The following is a 22,401-nucleotide window of genomic DNA, read 5'->3' as shown; positions in this document are numbered from 1 at the left end:
CGTACTCGAGCTAACAAGGCCTTCAGTGAACGCTGGTGACTACTAGCGGAAGAGCTGGAGGACAAGCAGATTAATCCAGATCGACTGGATTGGGTTGTGTAGACAACGGGAGAAAAGACGGCCTTGTCGACGGGGCGGGAAGGGTTGAGGGGGTGTGCTCCGGGTACAGGAGTGGCAGGAGCGAGCCCAGGAAGCCCCCAGCAAGTGGGTGGAGGGGCAGCGCCAACAGCAGGGGAGGAGGGGGAGGCCTGGAGGGGCCAGGAGGAGGCTCTGAGCTGGGCCGGGCCTCCACACCCGGTAGTAAATCCCTCTAACGTTTGTCAGCCTCTGTGACCTCTTTAGTGACCCTGGTAACTTTTAAACCAAAAAAAATAAATAAATAAAAAAATAAAGGAAACGATGGTTCATCTGGAGAAAGAAAATGGACACCTGCACCAGAGCCGGAGAGGGGCCCCTGCTCTGAGTGAACCTAAGGAACAGCTCAGGGATATTTCCGCTGGGAAGGCCCGAAAGGCCCCTTAGGGCCATTGCCCCGCAGGACTGCCTGTTCCCTGAGTCTGTCGGAGGCCTTGAGCCTCCTCAGGTGGTCCAGTCCACCTTTCAAATAGGGAGGGACTCCCCGTTCTGAGGAACAGAGCTGTGCCTCTACTCTCAGAGTGGGCGAGAGCGAAGGCGGGGGCTGGGGACAGGAGCCGGGTCTCCGCCTTCAGACGGGAGGCTGCTGTGGGCTGGGGCTGGTGAGCACCCCCCACGCTGGGGACTCCTCAGGCACAGGGCTGAGTCTCCTTCCTCCGAATCCTGCGTGGAGATCTGCCCTAGTGCATTCCGGGGTTGGGGGGCCAAACCTCTTGCTTACTTAAAACCGTGCGCTCCACGAAGCAGGGCAAAGGACCGGGGCTAAAAGAAAACAAAAAGGAGATTTTGTTGTTCTGCTACTTTCCGTAATTTCAAAACACGTTTTTCCTGGCCCGTGAGAAGATGCCTCCCTTGGGCCATGCCAGGCCCTTGGTTGGGTGGAAAGCGCCAAGGATCTGGTTCTTGCCAAAATAAACCCCTCTCCCGACCATCGTGGCCCGCAGAGCTGAGGCAGGCCCACCCCTGCATGGCAGGGTCTTCCCGGGGCCGCCGGGCTGAGGCCATGGTAGATAGTTGAACTGTTTATGCAGCAGTAATACGCGTGTTACCTTTCACAGCGACCGCATTCCAGAGGGCAATCGCGGGTGATTTACCTCGTCCTGAGCAGCCGCCAGTCCCCGCAGTGGGTGGGTGGCCTCTGGGGCCCGGCTCCGCGGTCCCAGGAGGCTGTTTTTCACAAAAGCTGCCCCTACCTTGAGGTGCCCCACCACGTGTGTGTTCCCAATCGGGGGTTTCCTCAGCAGATCCCCAGGGGCTTCTGTGGAGTCTGAAGGCAACTGTCAGGGGCCACACCCTGCCCTTCTTTGGCCTCTCGGGCCAGGGCGGCCCCGTGTTTGGAACTTGCCCACCATGTTCATGGAGATGGATGGATACAGGCCCCAACCCCGTTCTCCCACTAGCCCTGGTGCCTGATGCCTCAGCTGCCCCCAGCCAGGGTACTAACAACAATCTTTGTGGAACCCTTACTAGGTACCAAGCGCCAATCTCCATGCCTTGCAGCTTATGAAGGAAGTGCTGTCATGAGCCCCTTTTACAGACAATAAAACCGAGGCAAGGAGCTTATGTAACTTGCCCAAAGACACACAGTGAGGGAGCGGCAGAGTCTGGCAGCCGGAACTCCCAGCCACCACATTTCTCCCCCTTTCGCAGGCCGTGAGCAAGCCTGGCTCCTGGGTGGAGCGGGGCGGTGGTCAGAGATAAAGTTCAAGCAGCAGAGGATGGCCCCTGCGCGTGCCGGTACTCACAAGTGGCCACGGGTGCCTCCCGCCCAGAACACGCACGTGTGCGTGCCTCTCATGCACCTCGTCCCCTTGCACACGCACACCCCCCATATGTGTGCATGGTACCCGCACTCACAAACAGACCTGCATACTTCCCCTAGGCCTGGATCTAGCTCCTCGCCCTCTGTACGTGAGTTCACCCCGTACACGTGTGTTCCTCACACATGCATTCCCACAAGGACACGCACACGCGCGGGTGTGCACATAACGCGTGCATGCACGGCGTACGTCCTGCGGCTTTGCTCACCAGGAGCATACTTCCTTTCTTTGACCTTCGAGCTAAGTGTCAGGCCTAAGACAAACCAGGCAGGAGCCGATGTCCTCCTACCTCATGTGTTCGCTCAACCAATATCTCCTGAGGACCCACTGTGTGCCGAACCTTATGCTGGGGACCGTGGTGGCAGGCGCAACCTGGGGCTCAGCCCAGCCCCTTAGCGACAGCTTATGCAGGGCAGAGGTGGGCCATGAGCCCATGGACACGGTCATCCCTGTTGCCAAGGGTCAGCCTGGGGGGATGCAGGCTCAAAGCAGGCTCCGTGCTCCTCTCTGGTGACGGCATACCAGCCTCCGGAGGCCTAGCTACCTGCCCGGTTCTGGGCACCCACAGTACCTTGAGCTTTCCTGCAGGTTTGAGGTCTGTGGGTAGCCCCGCTGGGGCTTCCAGGTGCCTCTGACAGGGCCCGGGACCTCTCCCCAACATCCTTAGAGTGGAAGCAGCAGCACAGTATCTCGGAGCAGCCAGGTGGGTATGAGTCACCAAGCAGGCCCCACACTGCCTGCCTGCCTGCCTGCCTTCCCAGCAGTGTGCTGGCCTGGCCTTGTCCACACAGCTTCCAAAAAAGTCCACAGCATGAGCCTTCCCGAGGCCCGGCCCTTCTGTCAGCCCTGCCATGCCCTGCCCTGTACTGTGGGTTGCGTGGTCCCCGCTAGGCCATGAGGGGCCAGACCTTTCACATGGTATCTACTACCCAAGTGCCTTGCCAAGAAGAACCAGGAGCTGGGAGCCTGGCAGACAGCCTACTGGCCAGGACTGGCCTCATGAATATGTGACCCAAAGAGTCCACACAGGGAGAGGGCCCCAAGGTTGGTTTAAAGTTCTGCTGCTGCCATCTTGAAATTCCCAATAGTTTTGAACAAGGGCCTGGCAAACTGTGTAGCCCCCCCTGCCCCGGGCTGAGGCCCTGCCCACCCCTGCCTCCCTGCTGCTCTGCGTGCCCCTCGGCCGCCCTCTGCCACTGCCAGCTCGGCCTCCTGCCCTGGGCTGGCCCCGGCCGCTGGGATGTGGGCGGCTGTGGTTTCCCGGCGCCCACAGTGCGGCCACAGTGTTTGAAGATGCACTTCAGTGGTGTCCTCAGACTGTGTTCCTTCTGTCGCCCAGCCTGCGGTCACCCTTGCCAGCTCCCACCCCATGGTTACTTGCCTGCTGCCCGCCCAGGCCGTAAGGAGCTGGGAAGGGGGGCCCTCAGTTGGCGGCGCTCAGCTTCTGGTTCAGAGCCCACGCAGAGACGGCTCAACCCCAGCCCCACCCCGACTGCCACCGGCCAGAAGTTCCCTCGACCTCGGTTGCCTTCGCTGGAAAGTGGGAATGAAGACGTTTTCCCAGTAGCATTGTTGGGAGGGTCCCTGGTGATAGCCGGGGAGCACGGGTAGGAAGCCTGGCACGGAGTGGGGGGGACCAGAGCATTTTATCTCAGCTGCTTATTAGCTCAGCGTTTACTGAGTGCCTATGAAAAGCCGAGCCAGCCAAAGACAGGCCCCTACTGCAGGGGTCCCGGTCCGGGTGGGGGTGGGCGGCAGTAGGCAGAGGTGTGAACGGCTTAGCTAGAGCACAGACAGAATACGGGGGTGCCAGCTGGAATGGGGGGGAAGCCCAGGCCCAGGGAGAGGATGCGACTTGCCTAGACCAGGACTCGGCAGTCTTGTCTCTCTGCCCACCAGACACCCCTGGCTGATGGGCTCTGCCGCGCCTCTGCTTGCTCGGAAGGAACACCAGTCCTGCTACTCCACAGCTGTGTGCCGTGCGAATGGGCTGTGCTCCACGGTCCGTCTTCAGGGAGCAAGCTGAGGTCCCCTCAGTGGGTTGTGGACATCATCTGTGCCTCTGCCCCTCCCTTCCCACCGTTACTGAGAACCTCCCGTGTCCCTAACACCTGCAGAGGCTCAGCGGCCATTCGTGGGACGTGCCACAGCAGTCCCCAGGGGACGGTCCCAAGCCAAAAGCCTGCCTTTTGGCTCAATGGAGCAATGACCGAGGGGCCAACGCCCCTGCGTTTGTTTCCACGCCCCAGGGTCCCGGGCACCCCCGGGGAGGTCTGAGTCTCCTCCACAGTCTTGGACCCTCCTCCTGCCCGTATCTTGAGGTCACCTGTCTTCCAGGGGCCCAGCAAGCCCTGAACAGGGTTTGGCAAGGACAGGCCGGCCATGGGAATGGCTAATTGAAAGCTGAGAGTTGAAATGAGGGCGCAGTGATAAAGGGAGAAGCTGGAGGCCACTAAAGGGAGTTTGGCCAGGGCTGTGGCCCGGCTGGCCTCATCTTTAGCAGCTCACTCAGCTGGGGTGCAGAGAGGGGCTGTGGGGGCAATGGCAGACAAGAAAGAGCCACAATAGTCCAGACATCCGCCTATGGGAGCCTGAAATCTCTGGATGGGTGGGAAGCCCCCCAAAAAGGTTTGGAGCTACAGCCTTTGCCCTCCTTGTACCCCCATGGCCTGGGAGCATCCATCCTTCCCTCAGTGGATTCCTGGTCCAGCCTGTGGTCCCCAAGGCGTGGAATTGTTCAGCCTGGGAATCAGGCAGTTGAGTCCCAGGTCTGCCCCAGGCTGCAGAATAGATGAGTTTTTTTTTTTGTTGTTGTGTTTTTTTTTTTTATTAGCTGTCCCTTGTTAACTCATAATTGCAATCATGTAACATTTAATAGAGACACAAAGTGATCCCCATCGCTGCCCCACAATCATTCATTAGCTAACAAGATGGAGTGGCTCATAAAAAAGGGCCCTTAAAAAAATTCTGGAGAAATGGAAAGCAGGAGGTGATGCAAGCCTTGGTTAACAAAGGCCGAGGGCCGGGAGGCGTGAGCGGGTGTGAGCAGAATAACCCAGCCCTGATAAGCCACAAAGCAGAGCCGGCTGCTCCCTCCTCCCTCCGCTGCCTGAGTCACAGAAGCCGGGATGTGTTCAAAATCGAGCAATGTAATTAGCAGGTTGCATCATGCCCCTCGATTATAAATTACAACGGGCACAAAGAGGGAGGATGGAGGAGCAGGGATTATAGGGGTAACCCAATCCTGGTGCCCGGGAACGGGGTGGGGGGCCGGGGGCTACCACCCAGCCACTCAGGCACCCCGGTAGCCTCTGCCTACCCTGTCACGGGGCAGCGACGCCTGCTCAATGCCTGCTTTGTGTAGCCTGGGATAATGATTTACAAACTTGAGGAATCAGGAGGTGCGAAAAGAAGACGACCCTCTTAACCCAGCCATTGTCTACCCCCTGCTGGAATGCCCAGCATGCCGCGCGTTGTGCACCTGTGCACACGGATGCTATTTGAGGATGGTCCAGGTGAGGAGCCCTCAGAGGGGCTGGGTCGATAAGATCTGAAGGGCCTGAGCAGGGGGTTTGGAGACACCGTCAGGGATGACTGAGACTCAGCAAACAGAGAGGGGCTGCGGCCGGCCGTCGGCTGAGGCTTCCCTCTGCGGATGAGTCGGGGGTGGGAGGGCAGGGATGGAACTCAGAGTCGATGACAGAGCCAGCTCTGTTCTAGGGGTCAGGGACCTGGATCAACCCCAGGCTTTCCGCCAGCAGGCTATGGGGGCCCGGACAAGCCATTTCTCCTCTCCAAGCCTGTTTTCCCCCACTACAATCCGTCAGCCGGCCATCGGACCAGGGCAAGTCATTTCCCATCTCTGTGCCTCAGTTTCCCTCCCAGGCCTTGCCAACACTGGCCATGTGATCTGAAACAAGCTCACCTCCGTGTAAATGGGGACCCCAGTTTCCCCATTTACAAAAGAGCGGTGACCCAGGCCGTCCTTCAAGTCCAGCCTGAAAGATTCTCCCAGTGTAGGATGAACTTTTGGCCTAAAAGCTAACCAATTACCCAGGGCACCCGCACCTTGGAGACCGGGGAGACGGGGCCGGGCGGCTCAGCGATCTGGCCATCTGCGTGAATCAGAGCGTAGGGAGGCAGAGGGAAGTCAGAGCACAGGCACGCAGCAGGCTCGGGCAGAGCAGGGCCCCGGTGGCACGGTTCCCCCGAGCCTGTGGAGGCACACCCTCGACTTCCTCCTGGTGGCGAAGAGTTGGCCTTTCGCTCTGGCCTTTGCAAACAGCCTTCACGCCACAATATTTTCTTAGCAGCCCTATTCCTGGGCATAGGAAATAATCCCATTAACTTTATTATCTCTGCAGAGGAAGGACAAGGGTATAGATTTGCCCCTAAGTTCAACGAACTCACTCTCTCTTGAAAGGAAAACCACAGAGTTGGGGCAATGGCTCAATGGGAAACTTGTTCTGAACAAGGCCTGGCCCCAGCAGAGTCTTGTTCTCAGGGTGGAAGAGGTCTCACAGCTACCTTTCCAAACAGTGGCCTTCAGCCACTCCGGGCTTCCGGGCCTCCACTCCGGGCCTCGCTCTCCTCAAATCTGAACTGACAGAGCAACAGGTACTCTGGACAAGTAGGTGGAGGCTGGGATTTAATCCCAGTGACCACTGCCTGTCCTCAGACCCTGGCACCGCTCCCTTGGACTGTCGCCCAGGCCGCCGGCCTCCGCCCCCAGGTCCCTTTGCCGCTGTGCAGCCGCAGGACCTTGCTAAAACCCGTGACTCTGAGCACACTCTGGCCCTGCTTAAAGCCCACCAAAGTCACCCGTCCCCAGGGTCCCAGGCCTGGCTGCTCCCTTCCTCTCCAGCTACTTCTTCCTACGTGTAGTGCAAGTTACTCTGTTGTGGGGCCCTTCCCAGCACACCCCAGGCTGTTTCCCACCTCCACGCCTTGGCACGAGCCATTCCCACCGCCCAGGTTACCCTTCCGCTTGTTCAACTGAGCAGTTTAGATTCAGCCTTTAGGAACTCTGTCACCCCCTCCGAGAAGCCCTCGCCCACGCGCCCCGTCTGTGCTTCCCCACCGGAGCAAAGCTCTATCTTCACAAGTGCGAGTCGGGCTGACGAGCAGTCTGTGTGCTGTGTCCTCACTAGGCCGTGAGCTCCCGTGGGGAGAAGGTGAGTGCCCCACACTCAGGCCTGCCTGCACACAGTCAGCGCTCAGAAGTGTCTTCTTTGTTGAACTGCTGCCTTTTCCCACAAGGGAGAAGAAGGAGATGTAGCCTTGAGACCCAGGCCTGGGGGGTGAAGTCTGAAACCCTTGCTCATTCAGTCATTCATTCATTCGTGTAATCTGAATACATGTTATGAGCCAGGGATGGGCAAAGGACCAGACCAGTCAGTTTCGAATATTTCCCTAAAGGCACTTCCAGGCTCCCCCGTAAGCCCCTGAACCCAGGGAGGAAAATGTTCTCAAAGCTGTCCCCCAGTGTGGACAGACCCCCAGGGGGGACAGTGGCAGCAGGAGGCCGCCCTGTCAGCTTAGCCCAGCAGGGCCTGTGCCTTATCGGCAGCGATCTCCTGGCTCCCTCAGTCAACAGAAGCTGGGTGTGAGGAGGTGGTGACAGAGAGGAGGCCATCTGGAGGCCTCTTCCCACCTGTCAGGAGCTCCCAGCACGTCCTCCCATTGGTGAGGCAACCGTCCTTGTGTCTGCACCACCTGGGCAGGTGACAACTCTGCTCCCATGTCAGGGTGACATTAGATCCCTAAGTCGTGACCTCACTCAGGCATCTGTCCTTGGGTCCTGTCTGCCTCTGAGCTGAGAGCCAAAATATCATCAGAGACACAGCACCTGGATACCCTTCCCAGAAATGCCAAACACAGAACAAGGATGGCGTACCCATTTCATCAGATAGGAACCTGGGGTTCAGAGACAGGGACACACCTGCCTGAGGTCACACAGCTCATGTGAGCCTACTTCAGCCTGTAAAGTGCAAACTTTCCTCCTTTCCCCACCCTTGGGGGCCTGAACTGTGCCTCATCGTTGGTCTTTACCATGTCCAGTGTTGGTGCAGGTGTGAACGACAATAATACCTGCATCTATTAGACACCTATAATGTACCCTTAGACACCTGCATCTATTAGACACCTATGATGTACAGTTTCAAGAACTTTATTTTCATGCATTCAGTCAATAAATATTTGAGCGCCAGGCACTGTTCTAGATGCTGGAGACATGACATTAAGAAAGGCGTACAAAGCCCCGAGGAAACGCACATTCTAGTGGGAGAAACAGAATAAGCCAAGAAGTGAGTAAACAGAAAATAATCCAGGTGGTAAAAAGTAAATCAGGAGGACTGATCAGCAGGGGACTTTGATTTGGTGACATTTGAGCAAACCCCTGAAGATGCTGACAGAGGGAGCACGGGACTACCTGGGGGACAGAAGTGCCGGGCAGAGGGGACAGTAAGTACAAAGGCCCTGGGGCGGGAACAGGCGTGGTGTGTTCAAGGGACAGCTAGGAAGCTGCTGTAGTTGGAGCAGAGTGAGGGAAGTGCAGGGCGAAGGAGGCGAGGTGTTGTGTCCATTGTGTGTTCACTCATTTAATATCACAACAATGCTGAGCCCCGGGCACTACTGTTACTAACTTTAGCTGAGGAGGAATCTTGAGGTACAGAGAAGGACAGGAATCTGCCCGAGGTCACACAGCAGGCACGTAGCTCCGTACTGATTATTAATGAGCACCCTTCAGGACCCAGAGCACTGGTTCCCTGTCCTGGGGATGAAGGAGAATCACCCCGGGGGCTCAGGAAGAATCCAGATCACCGGGTTCCTAGTTTCAACAAGCTGCCCAGGTGATTCTCACAGAATCTTCATGAGCCCAGCTTCGGTGAGCCATTGAGCAATGGCTGTGGGCAGGCTGGAGCAGAAGAGCGAGCACCGGGCCTGGAGCCTGACCTTAGTGCGTCTCTAATCTCTGAGCAGCTGCCGTCTCTCTCTTTTTTTCTTTTTTAAAAGATTTTTTTTTAAGATTTTATTTATTTATTTGACAGAGAGAGCATAGCAGGGGGTAGGGGTGGTGCGGAGCAGAGGCAGAGGCTGAGGGAGAAGCAGATTCCCTGCTAAGCAGGGAACCTGATGTGGGGCTGGATCCCAGGACCCTGGGATCATGACCTGAGCCGAAGGCAGACGTTTAACAGCTGAGCCACCCAGGCGCCCCAGCTGCTGTCTCTCTGAACCTCAGTCTCTTCATCTGTGAAATCAGAGGCCTGAAGTCCATCAGTGAATTCCCCACACTTTTTCGCAGAATTCTCCCTTCAGTCAGGTCTTAGGGGGAGTCTGGGATATAAAACAGGTTAGAGGAGCTTTACTGGGGATGGGGTTCAGGCCGTCAGCCCCTTGGCAGCCTCTAAAGCATAATTTACCGATTCCCTGAACTCCAGTCTCTGGAGAGCATAGGCACGTGGTCAGATGCTTCGAGTTCCGGATATCCGTGCTGGATCGTCTTCCCAGAGCAGTGTCGCCTGGAATGGGCCCCCAGTCCCTGGCGTGGGTTCTGTAAATCCTGTTTCGGCAGCACTCCAAGGAGCTCACTCCAAACCCCGGCTCCCAGTCCTGGGGAGGCCTGCGTGCAGATGACGGGATAAGGGGTGGGTGCAGAGGGACCTGGGGCTGGACACATAGCCTCTTTCAGCTTGCCAGATTCCTTGGCCTGCTTGCCATCCTTGCTGGGGAGGGGGGAAGTGGCATGTCCTAAATGCCTGGGGTGATCCTTGCACCAGTGTTGGGGACAGCAGGTGGCAGCCATCCAGCTGATGGGGGCAGGAATTTGCTTTTGCATGAGCTGGGTCTCTGGCGTCTGGGATTTGCTCTCCTTCCTTGCGTTGAGATAGCAAGAACACCTCCACCAGAGCAGGCCCCTGGCAGTGGCTGAGTCCTTCCGCAAGAGTCCTTCCTGAGACCTCATCCTGTGGCACCCATTCCACAGAGGAGGCAAATGAGGCTCGGACAGATCCGCGTGGAATCACGTGGCTGACCGACATGCTGAGTCCAGTCCTCAGACCTCAAACCAAGAGCTTCACCTGCTAGAGCCAGAGTCCTCTTGGACGGGGAGACATGCCCCGCAGAAGACAGACAGGTAGACAGATCCCGGACCTGACAGAGCCTGCAGGTGGACAGAGGAGGACAACCTCAGGGTGAGGTCCTTCTATTCGTTCCCTCAATATCCAGCACTGTCCCCCGCACTCAGCGTGCACTAAATAATTGTTTGTGATACGCTTGCTTTGGGGTTAGAAGTGAAATGGGTTTCCCATCCGAGATGCCTTGGGCTCTCGTCGGTGTTTCAGGCTCCTCGTCTGTAGGATGGGATAATAAATACGATTACCTCCCTCGCCTGGTTGAGAGTAGGAAGCTGGCGATTGTAAATGGAGAAAATTCATGCAGGCCCCTGCTACGTGCTATGCTTCGCCTCCAGGCCTTACGATAATACTGCACGATGAAATGATGCTCCCCGTTTTATGGAGAAAGATCCTGAAGCTTGGAGAACCAAACCAAGATCTCTCACCAAAGCTCATGTTCTTTCCACTGCGTCTGGCTGCCTCCCTATTCTTGTCCCCGCGCCCGGCGTGCGGTTTTGCTTTGTTTCGATCTGATTTGCAGTCCCCAAGCGAGATAGAGCGAGGCCGAAATGAAGCCTGAGCCCCTCCCTTTCAGTGGCAAATAGCCAGGGGCCCTGAGAGGAACGGCCTGGATTCCTAACTCTGGGTGCAGAGACCCCTCTCCCTGGCTGGCACGTGGAAATGACGTGGATTTCTCAGCATTTCCTATGTGTGTGGGGCGGGGAGAGGACCTAGTCCATGGGGTCCCCTTCCCCCGAGGCTAGATGCTGGCTGCTTTTGAGGGCCTCCTCGGGATCCACACAGAGGGCCTGGCTGTCAGCTCGGGAGTCTGAAAACCTCTGCCCTTCCCGACACGGCCATGTGGGTGCTCTGGCCACCCACACGGGGCTGTGGCCTTGGACAGACAGAAGTCCAGGAGGCAAGAGGCTGCGCTTGATGGGCGGACAGCTGGCTCCTGTGGGGAGACCTTCCTGAGCCCCCAGGGGGAGTCCGCTCAGGCCTGGCAAGGGAAGGGGCCCAGGGGTAGGCCCAAGCCGCTCCTCGGACCACCCCAGGAGACAGAGGCTACCGAGCCCCTGAGAGCACTGTGGGGCCAAGGGGGGTAGTATTTTCTCAGCAGGATTTATGTGTGTGTGCGTGTGTGTGTGCGCGTGTGTGAGAGTGAGTGTTTAACAAGGCGTGGGGCCTGCTTGACTTCTGAGCCTGGAATTTATACAGCCCCTCGATGGAGGCTGCGGTTTATCTTGACCAAAAGAATAATAAACTCGGTTGACAGGATGATGTATTCAAAGCATCTTCCCGTCACAGCACAGAGCCCCCCGGCCCGCTGTTAGGATGTCTGGCGGAGTGGGGACCGTGTTATCGAGTGTTTAGCCCCCGTGGATTGTCAACAACGCATTGTTTGCAGGTTTGGGCAAGGCGGAGATGGGCCGGGCTGGGGTGGGAGTGGGGGTGTCTGGCCACACAGGCGGGTGAAAGGCTCGCCGCCCAGATGGGGTCAAAGAGGCGTCTGCCTCTGATGGAAGCTCGGAGGCCCAACCCCTCCTCCCCGCCCTGATGTTCCCTTTCCTGCCTCAGAGAGAGCCCCCCTCACTGACCGGCACGCAGGTCCCAGCCCTGCTCTGGACATGAAGGGACACACTCGGGCCTCACCGTACTCCAGGTGTTGGGAAAACTCCTCCACACTCACTTCCCATTATTTCCTTAAACAAACAAACAAACAAAATCAGAATTAAACCTCAGCTTCAAATAACACCCTGGAAAGGGTGAGGGAAAGCCGGTCATCTGGGCTCACTCGGGAGAGAGATCTCAGCCCAATTCCCTGACCCTCCACCGGCCAACCCTGGGCCAGTCCTGTGAGCTCTCAGAACCCCCTCCCCTCCCTGTGTGACAGGGGAATCACGGTGCTGTGCCACCTATTTGACAAACTGTAGGAGGCCCCCTCATCCCCAGGGGATGTGTCCCAAGACTGCCAGTGGATGCCTGACACAGAGAGCATCAAATCCTACATACCTGGTTTTTTCCGACACATACGTACCTACGATAAAGTTTAATTTACGAATTAGGCGCAGTAAGAGATTAACAACGATAACTGCTAATAAAATAGAACAGTGATAACAACATACTGTAATAAAAGTTACGTGCATGTGGCCTCTTTCGCCAGGTATCTTACTGCGCTGTCCTCACCTTCTTCCTGAGTCGAGGTAAGACGCTAAAAGCCCTTGTGATGAGAGGAGGTGATGTCACACAGGCATTGTGACAGGACGTCAGGCTGCTTTCGACATTCTGACGATGTCAGAAGGAGGCTCAGCTGCTTCCAGACCGAGGTTGACCGCGGGTAACTGAAACCGTAGAAAGTGAAACCGCGGATAAGGGGGGCACGGCTGTACACGGTTACCATGTATTCAGGGCTTATGATGGGGAAGAAATAAGATAAGGATTAGGCAAACACTCTGATAGTTTGGAAGCAGAAGATAAATTCAAATGATTTTTTTTCTCGAGGCCCCCTAAACTTCAGGCAGGAGAGCCCTGGCTTCTGTCTCTGACCACATGCTTCTCCCTCCACCTTCCTTATGGGAAGTCCTTTCTTGTACCTAACCTCAAGCTCTCTCTTGTTTCAGTTTTAGCCGTTGCTTTGGAATGCTTCACACAGAGGTTCCGGTTCCCCTTCTCTCTTAGGGCACCTCCTCTTTTCTGGTGTAACAGTCCCAGTTCCTTCTCTACTCCTGGTAGGGGGACTCCCCCCAAGTCAGCTCCAGGACTCCCCTTCCTACAGAAGTGAGTCCTTTACTCCTGCTCCTCGAAAGCTGGGGGGTTCTCCTGGGCAGACAGCAGCCCCACAGGGAGCTAACAGGGGCAGTGGCAGGCGCAGGGCGCGAAGGGAAGACCCACAGACGGAAAGCTTAAGCAAGCAGTTGGCTCCATTTCAGGAGTCAATTTGCAGCCTCAGTTAAGCCTCTTAATGGCCAATATTATCCCCATTTTACAAATGTGAAAACTGAGGCTGGAGAAGATTCAGTCTCTTGCCGTTCAGCAGATGGCAGAAGGCAGACAGACTCAAGCGCAGAGTATCTAGCTGGCTTCAGAGCTGCACTTGACCTGGCAACCTCAAAGAAGGAAGGAGAGAGCTACCCAGAGGCTGTAAGGTTCTGGGGCCAAACAGCTGGATGGAATAATGGGGTGATGTAGGGGTCAAGGCCACAGGAAGAACCATGGGGGATCAGAGCTGTGGGAGGGGCGGCACAGGAGCAAAGGCCTGTGGGCTGGAGTATGCTCCAGGGGAGAAGTTGGGGAGGAGCTCAGATCTGAGCACAGGATACATGTGTGTGCTCGGTCACCTGGGCTGGGGACAGTGACACTGTGCGGCCGGCAGGACGCAGTCATAGATTCACTCACCTATTCATTCACTTGCTCATCCCTTCACTTTGTCCTTTATTTGCCCAGGAGTCAAGACCCTGGGGATCTAACAGGAAAGGGACCTGTTAGCAGGTCAGGACCCCCAGAGATCCCCAGGCACCCATCTATCAGCCCCACGTGTCGTGAGCGCCTATTACGTGCCAAGCCGTGAGTTCTACGGACAAGTGAGCCTGTCCTCACGCTCCAGGCACTCGAGGTCCCACACGGCGGAGAGGGAAGCAGGCAGAACACTTATAAACCCCATGTTTGTGTGTTCATTGAGTCAATCAACGTTTGAGACCCCTCCGTGGAAGATGCCAGGACCAGAACGATGACCAGGACACCCTCCTGCCCATGGTGAGCGCGGGCTGGTTGAGGACACGAGGGAAGAGCACAAACATTTCAGCCCCAATACACGAGGAGCTGTGAGCAATACTAAGAAGCAGAAGGGGAGCGCAAGAGTTCCCCGAAGGAAGTGACTGTGCAGTTGAATTTGTGCGCGCGTTCATTCGTTCCGGCATTTATTTGGTATCGAGTATCTTTTGTGTGCTGAGCATTGCTGGCAACACCAGGAGGGCCCACAGAGGAGGCCATCTTTCCTGGGCAGACCACGCTCTTGGCCCCTCACTGGGGACAGGCCAAGCTTGGGGTGGAGACTGCAGTCACGGGAGATGGGCAGCCACAGACCCTTCCCAGCCATTCGGAGGCGGACAGTGGTTAGGAGCTGGGGGGCACTTAGCAGTGCCGCCTGGGGAAAGGAGAAGGAGGCTGGGCCCTATGGGAGGCTTCATCTGGGCCATATGGTGCTCTGCCCCAGCCCCTGAGTGACCTGGGGTCAGACCACATGACACAAGCAGACCGAGGGGATGGAGTGACAGAGTTGGGACTCTGGTAGAGCAGGGAGACCCGAGCTCGTGCAAGAGGGGTCTCTTGTCAAGAGGGAGAGACTCGCACTGTCAAGACTTCCTGGAGCCCCGATTTGCACATGTCCTCCCCAGCCTCCCCATCCTCTGGGGTAGATTTGCATGCCTATTTGCATGTGTTTGCATAAAGCATGCTCCTATCCATATTCATCTCAGGCATTTTGATTTATGTCGTTGCTCCCCCTCCCCACAGCTGGCTGTCCTCATGCCTTTTGCTCCCCCTTCTGGAAGGGAAGACAGGGCAGGGACCATGCCCAGCCACGCGCAATCTCAGCGTTTCTCTGTGGCATCACCTGGTGAAGGCTGAGAGCGATTTTCCCGAGAGCTGATCTGCCTGCCCGACTCTACTGTACTCTGTCTGAGACTGCTGTGAGCTCAGAGGTCCCTGGGGACTCGTAAGCTGAGCGTGTCCTCGGTGCTCTCGCTGGGCCTCGGAGAGTGCCAGGCCAGAATGAGAACCGTCTGTGGACTGTCCGCTGGAGACCAACTAATGGAGTGATGAGTGAGCGTCGCCTGGAAGTCTGGGGGCCATCCCATGGGGGTCGCCCTGGCTGGCCAGGATCGGGGGGCCAGATCTGGGCTTGGGACCCTTTCCAGGGCCCCACGGCAGCTGCTGGGCCAGCAGACTGCAGCCCTCAGCATCCACGCCCATCCACGGAGCAGAGCGGAAGTCCATCTGCAGCTCTGGTGCAGGCTGGCTGGTGCTAGGCAAGACCTTTCCCCTCCGTGGGCCTCAGTTTCCCCTTCTGAACCTAAAAGTCTTCGCAGCGTTGCCTTCTGCAAATGCATGCAGGCAGCCCCAGCTTATCACCCAAGCCCCAGAGGGGATTCTTCTGTCCCGAAAAGGCCACAGCCAACTCCACCACCCTGAGGCTCACACTCTCCCTCCCCGGAGTCCTCCCTCTGGCCTCTAGGTCTATGAGCTCCAGTGGACCTGCCTGCTGCCAGTCAGCTCGCACTCGATATAATGTGACCTAGGGAGGAGCCAAGAAGCTGCTGGGAATCCAGGAAACACCCCCCCCCACATTCCATCCCCACCATCTCCATCTTAATGAGGTCCCACTGGAGATGCTCCCATGTCAGGGAGCAGGCATGTTTCCACCTGGGCAGAGACAGACAGGAGGCGCTGGGGGCTCTGCCTTGGGAAGCCTCCCGCCAGCCCTCACCTCCAGCTGAGAGCTCCCGAATCAGGCCCACTCCCCCCACTTCCCCACCACACACATCCTGGGCCGTGCAGGGCTCAGCTTGTCACCGACAGGCTCTCCACTAAATGAGGTGGCTTGATTGCCCCTTATCACAGGGGCTTATCTCCTGTGGTCACTCGCCTGCCAGACTCCAGAGAGCTACTCAGCAGGCCTCTCCCAACCTCTTGCTTCTCCGGCCCCGACTCTCTCCTGCCTCAAGGGGACACTGGATTCCAATGACCCTCCCCGTTGGTCAGGCAGGCTGGGGACAGAAAAGGGATGGAGGGAACTAAGGATACTTTTCCCCACTGCCCCTTAACCTGTCACAGCCTCACACACATGCTCACTCACCCCTCTGTGTGATACAGATTTGGGGGGCCCACCCTGCCCAATGTCTTGTCATCCTGCCTCGAAAGTGAAAAACAGGTTATTATCTGTGGTGCAGTTCTTTACTCCTGGGGTTTCCTAGAGCATAGACTGTGTCTCCCCTTGAGACTGGGGTCCCTGAGGGCAAGACTATGTCTCCCCTCAGACTGGGGCTCCCTGAGGGCAGGGCTGTGTCTCCCCTCAGACTGGGGCTCCCTGAGGGCAGGGCTGTGTCTCCCCTCAGACTGGGGCTCCCTGAGGGCAAGGCTATGTCTCCCCTCAGACTGGGGCTCCCTGAGGGCAGGGCTGTGTCTCCCCTCAGACTGGGGCTCCCTGAGGGCAGGGCTGTGTCTCCCCCTCAGACTGGGGCTCCCTGAGGCAGGGCTGTGTTTCCCCCTCAGACTGGGGTTCCTTGAGGCAAGGCTGTGTCTCCCCTCAGACTGGGGCTCCCTGAGGCAGGGCTGTGTCTCCCCTCAGACTGGGGCTCCCTGAGGCAGGGCTGTGTCTCCTCCTCAGACTGGGGCTCCCTGAGGGCAGGGCTGTGTCTCCCCTCAGACTGGGGCTCCCTGAGGCAGGGCTGTGTCTCCCCTCAGACTGGGGCTCCCTGAGGCAGGGCTGTGTCTCCCCCTCAGACTGGGGCTCCCTGAGGCAGGGCTGTGTCTCCCCCTCAGACTGGGGCTCCCTGAGGGCAGGGCTGTGTCTCCCTCTCAGACTGGGGTTCCCTGAGGCAGGGCTGTGTCTCCCCCTCAGACTGGGGCTCCCTGAGGCAGGGCTGTGTCTCCCCTCAGACTGGGGCTCCCTGAGGCAGGGCTGTGTTTCCCCCTCAGACTGGGGCTCTCTGAGGGCAGGGCTGTGTCTCCCCCTCAGACTGGGGCTCCCTGAGGGCAGGGCTGTGTTTCCCCTCAGACTGGGGCTCCCTGAGGGCAGGGCTGTGTCTCCCCTCAGACTGGGGCTCCCTGAGGCAGGGCTGTGTTTCCCCTCAGACTGGGGCTCCCTGAGGGCAGGCTGTGTCTCCCCTCAGACTGGGGCTCCCTGAGGCAGGGCTGTGTCTCCCCTCAGACTGGGGCTCCCTGAGGCCGGGGCTGTGTCTCCCCCTCAGACTGGGGCTCCCTGAGGCAGGGCTGTGTCTCCCCTCAGACTGGGGCTCCCTGAGGCAGGGCTGTGTTTCCCCTCAGACTGGGGCTCCCTGAGGGCGGGCTGTGTCTCCCCTCAGACTGGGGCTCCCTGAGGGCGGGCTGTGTCTCCCCACGCAGAAACACTTTCCCCACCATCTAGCCTGAGCTGCACCCACACAGCCTCGCCTGCTCCATGAGTAGTGGTCAGTGCTAGGTCTAGACTGAGCATCCTGCTGCCCTAGAATCATTCCCTAGATTTCTGCCTACAGACTGGACAGAAGAAGGGGCTAGAGTGGAGGCCACAGGGCACCTCTAAGGGAAACAGGGCATCCTCTGTAGGGATCTATACGGGTTGCATCTGGAGGCAGGGGAATGAACAGGATGACCCTTTTATTGGCTCTGGGTCAATAAAACCTTTTATAGATCCTCCGTGTTTAGTACAGGATGACACCGAGATGGGGGCGTTGGTTTTGTTCTGTTCTGTTGATCTGTGAGGTAGGTTGTTGATAAAGTCAGAGGAAAAAATGAAGGAAAGAAGGAGGATGAAAGGAGAGAGGGAAGGAAGGAAAGAAAGAGAAAGGGGAGGGAGAACTCACAAACTTTTCCCTTTTTAAGTCTCCTGTATGGGAATGTATTTGTTTAAACTCCTCTTATCTTCAACACTTGTTTCTCCACTGGTGGAGGGCTCTGTGGAGCGAGGCTGGTTTTTCTCCCAGTGACAACAGAATTGTAGGCTGCATAAACGGCCCGCCGGGGCCTGGGCGGAGGGGGAAGACGGGTTTGAGCTGAAGGCCTCCCACTGCCTCTCCCTGCCCCTTTCCCGTCCTCACCCAGCCCCAGCCCCCTCTGACCCAGGGTGGGGGCATGGCTGTCCAGCCTCTGTGGGTCTCCAGCCAGCTCAGTCACCCTCTAGCCTCCCTCCAGCCTCCCTCCTCCACGCTGACTCCCTCAGGCCTGGCTGGGCTCCTCTCCATGAGAGCCTCCCTTGCCACCCGCCCAGCCAGAGGCCTCAAGGCCTTCCCTTAGGCTCCCCTCCCCAGCTCTGTGGCTCTGCCTCTCTGGCTCTGCCTCTTCCAGGAAGTATCTCTTGATGCCACACTCTTCCTGATTCATTCATTCCTGTGTTCATCCTTTCAACACACATTTTTGAGTTTCTGAGATGTGCCAGGCACAGGAGATAAAATGCCTGGGGAGCTCAGAGCCCAGTAGAGGAAACCGAATGTCAACAGTCAATTAAAGCTCTTTACGGTGGGTTTTGGTTTCTCCAGTCTATAATGATAATATCTAACATCAGTAGAGGGCTTACTATGTGCCAAGCACTATTCCAGTGTTTCACATTGAGAAACTCATTTAATTCTGGAAATAGCCCTAGCAGATAGGGCTATTTCACAGAGGTCCTGTTTGCTCACTAGGGTCAGACCTGAATGCAAACCCAGGCAGTCTGGGCCAGAGGCTGCTTGTCTCACAGCCTGGGGATGTTTCTTGATACCTCGAGTCCTGTTCCCTGCCCCTCACAAGGTGGAAGGGCCCTGTGACAGTCCCACCTGTCCCAGCTCCTTGCCCAGGCCTGAGTCAGCTATCTCTCAGCGAAAGGACTTGCGTTTGGCCCTCCCTACTTCAGCTCTCCTGAGCCTTGACTGACTGCCTGTGGCCCATCTCTCTCTGGAGTTGGCATGTGCAAGCCAGACTGTCAGTCTCTGGCAGGCATGGCCTGTAATCTCCTCAGCGCCCAGGCCAGGATGGGCCCAGGGCAAGACTCGTTGAGCTGGCTGAGGAGGGCAGCCCTCAGACCGGGAGGAGGGTAGGTGATGAGGGTTGGCAGAGGACCAACGCTGAGGGTGGCCAGCACAGGGGCTCAGCCCATACTGATCATGAGGGAAGTGCCAATCCCCAAATGGTGTCCTAGGGCCCCTCTGAGGAAGTGAATCTCCAGAAGAAAAGATCCTGCTGGCCAGCCTCAAGCCTCGATTTCCTCGAAGTCTGGAGAGGCTGGTGAGAAGCAGTCCTCAGCTCAGGGATTATTTGGGTATTTGGCCCCTGAGGGGAAGCCTCTGGAAGATCAAGTTATGCCCCTCTCTGGGGGTCCTAAGCAGGCCCAGAAGTGTGGGGGGATGTCCTAGGGCTGAGACATAGGAAGGGAAGGAAAGAAAGAAAGAAGGAAGGAAAGAGAAAGAAAGAAAGAAAGAAAGAAAGAAAGAAAGAAAGAAAGAAAGAAAGAAAGAAAGAAAAGAAAGAAAGAAAGAAAGAAAGAAAGAAAGAAAGAAAGAAAGGGAGGGAGGAAGAAAGAAACTGAGCACATAGGGAGAAAGGAATGGGGAGCAGAGGGGTGCATTTGCGTACTTGGCGCGTCTGGAGCCCTTACTGCGTACCGGCCGTGGCTGGACATCATGAGGATGGAAGGCTCCGTCTTAAAGGAGCTCTTGAAGGGGGTTGTAGCTAGTGGTAGCCCATGGGCCCCCAAATCCAAGTGGGGAAGGGGAGGTTGCAGTGGGATGACCCACTCCTGAGTCAGGCCGGCTTGCCCCCCACAGAGCAGGGCCAGATGACCAGGTCTGTGTCCAAGGCCCTTGGCTCCTGATGCCCCCACTTTCTGGCCCCGGACAGCGGGATCCCAGCCCCAGCTCCGTTGTGGGGGTCAGCTCCTGTCTCTGAAGTTACCATGGAGGGGGCACCGCTCAGGGGTCATTCAGGTCCGAGGTTAGGGTCTATCCTACACCAGCCTGACCCCACCCAGCAAGGCCGGCGTGGCCAGGCGCGTGCTCCTTGGGCACCAGCCTTGTTCTCCACTGTGTGGGGACAGAGGGCAGAGGAGCCTTCACCACTGAGGCTCCTCAGACCTCATAAGCTCCCCCGTAAGCCCGTGAGCCCCTCCAGGTCAGGTAGCAAAGGGAGAACCCTTCGGAGCTGATGCCAGAGCCAAGGGCCTCGCCTGTCCTGGAGCCGCGCAGCCTGAGGAGAACAGGATGGAGCTGCAAGAAGCCGGGCCCGGCCAGGCCTTCCTGACTCCCCGGCTGCCAAGGTCTGTAGCAGGCCGCCCCTGAACCTCGGGCTCCCTTGGGCCTGCAGCCCCGAGTGCACGTGCCGGTGGGTGTTAGCAGGCTACACAGCTGCCTGCCAATTCACGCATGTGTGTGTGTGTGTGTGTGTGTGTGTGTGTGTGTGTGTGTGCCTGTGCAGGCTTCTGAGTGCGGAGGCCCTGGGAACTCGAGGACTTGGCCTCCCCTTCCTTCTAAACCACAAGGCCACAGGCCAACCTCAAGCCTTGGTTTCAAGGCCCAGAGAGGCTGATGAGAAACAGACTTGCCTGAGATGTCCGTGGGCGTCGGTGACCAAAGTGCAGGAAGAGGGCAAACCCTCAGGCCCAGGGCTTCCTGCAGGGTTGGCCCTCTCCTGGCATCCGGGGACCCCCGATCGGCCGAGGGCCCTCCCTGGGCCTGCTCCATCACGGAGGGAGAGAAGCAATTCTTGAGGCTGGGGCTGCCAGCCTGGCTGGAGGTAAGGCTGGGAGCCCCTCTGCCAGGGATGTGCCCGCCTGCCTCCCCACCATTGCCAGGCCTCTGAGGGATGAGAGGAGTGGCACTCCCCTGCCCCACCCGGCTTAGAGGGGATGCTGGGAGAGGAGGAGGCAAAGGGGTCCCCCAGGTCTGAGTGTCTCGAGTCTCTTGCATGGACCTCAGCTGCGGTGTGTTGGCAGGGGGCTCGCTGAGCACACAGCCGCCTGCCGTTGTCCCCACCCCTAAGAAATCCTGACTTGAGCAGGCCTCAGGTGGGTGAGGAAATCTGCATTTGCAGCGAGTGCCCCGGGCGCCCCGGAGTGGCTCCAATACACCGAAGCGTAACAGCTGAGACAGGAGGTTTTGGACACCTGACTTTGAATTTCCGCTCAGTTTCTCCCCAGCCTCTCTGGAGTTAATAATATGCCTTCACAGAGATAAGGTCGCGTCACAGGTGCTCACTGCAGAGTGGGAACAATAAAAACAATGATAATAACGACGGGGCTGACCATAGCCCGGCCCCGGCGTGTGCCTCGTCCCCTCTGCCGTGACAGGACTCATGTCCAGAAGGCCAGGCTAGCGTACGGAGTACAGAGTCCCACCTCTGTTGTCCCTTCCCTTGTAAATGGCAGCCGAGAAGGCCCCCTCCTCGGGAGACCCCCTGGGCTTCAGGCAAGGCCCCACAGCATGCGCCCCGTTGGCCTAAACCGGCACTCCCAGAAGCCCCTGCTCCCTTGGGAGATGTAGCCCAGAGCCCCCAAGGAGCCAGACCCCGTTTCCTCCAGGCTAATTGGCTAATCGTCTGCTGCCTTGATAGCAGGCGGTCTGGACATGACTACTCCCCAGGGCCGGGCCCTCGCTCTGCCCATGTCTCTGGCCAACGTGAAGCAAGCAAGGGTTAACATGCAGGCTGGCTTTGCCCCCCTAAGTCCTTATCGAGGCCCTGTCCTCCGACCAGGCAGGGCAGATGGTTTCTTTTTCAGGCGAAGGACCCTGGGAGGCTTCTGGACGCGGGGGTGGGGGAGGGGTGGGGGGGCGGGGGTAAAGCAGCAAGAGGAGGAAGGGAGGGCAGCTCTCCCTCCATCCTGGCCTGCCAGGCCGCATCAGCGCCTTCCTCCCCAGGGAGTGCCGCCATGGAGCCATCTCGGCTTGCTCCCCCTGAGCCCGTGTGGGAGGAGGCCCCCACACAGCCTCGCTTTTCAAATTTTTTTTTTTAAGATTTTATTTATTTATTCGACAGAGATAGAAACAGCCAGCGAGAGAGGGAACACAAGCAGGGGGAGTGGGAGAGGAAGAAGCAGGCTCATAGTGGAGGAGCCTGATGTGGGGCTCGATCCCATAACACCAGGACCACGCCCTGAGCCGAAGGCAGACGCTTAACCGCTGTGCCACCCAGGCGCCCCGAGCCTCGCTTTTCAGACGGGAAAGCTCCGCGAGGGCTGTGGGGTGGAGCCCGCCTTGCGCCTGCTCTCCAGGCGGTCAGCTCCGGGGCATTTACCCCTCATCTTTTGCCAGTGAGAAAGAGCTCCACGTGGGCCCGGACCGGGGTCCCCAGGCAGAGCAGTCAGGGAGCGCAGGCTCAGGGGCTCGGGCCCCACCAGGGAGAGGAGGTGAGAGGGGGACATAGTCGGAAGGCGCTGGTCCCTCGGGAAGTTAAGTCAAATGGGAAGCAATGGTTTGGATCACAGAGGGTGTCAGACTCCAGCAGGGAGCCCTCTGAGGAGAGATGAGAGAAGTGAAGGTGCCCAGAGAAGAGAGGCCCAGAGAAAAGGAGGAAGAGGAGAAAGAAGAAGAGGAGGAGGAGGAGGTGAGGGGGTACTGGTACTATTCTAAGCCTCTAAATGATTCACTCCA

The sequence above is a fragment of the Ursus americanus genome, chromosome 29, assembly GCF_024610735.1.
Source record: "Ursus americanus isolate L20-20 chromosome 29, mUrsAme1.1.p, whole genome shotgun sequence".
Lineage (NCBI taxonomy): Eukaryota > Metazoa > Chordata > Mammalia > Carnivora > Ursidae > Ursus > Ursus americanus.
The sequence above is the reverse complement of the archived record's forward strand: the minus strand, read 5'-3'. Positions refer to the sequence as shown.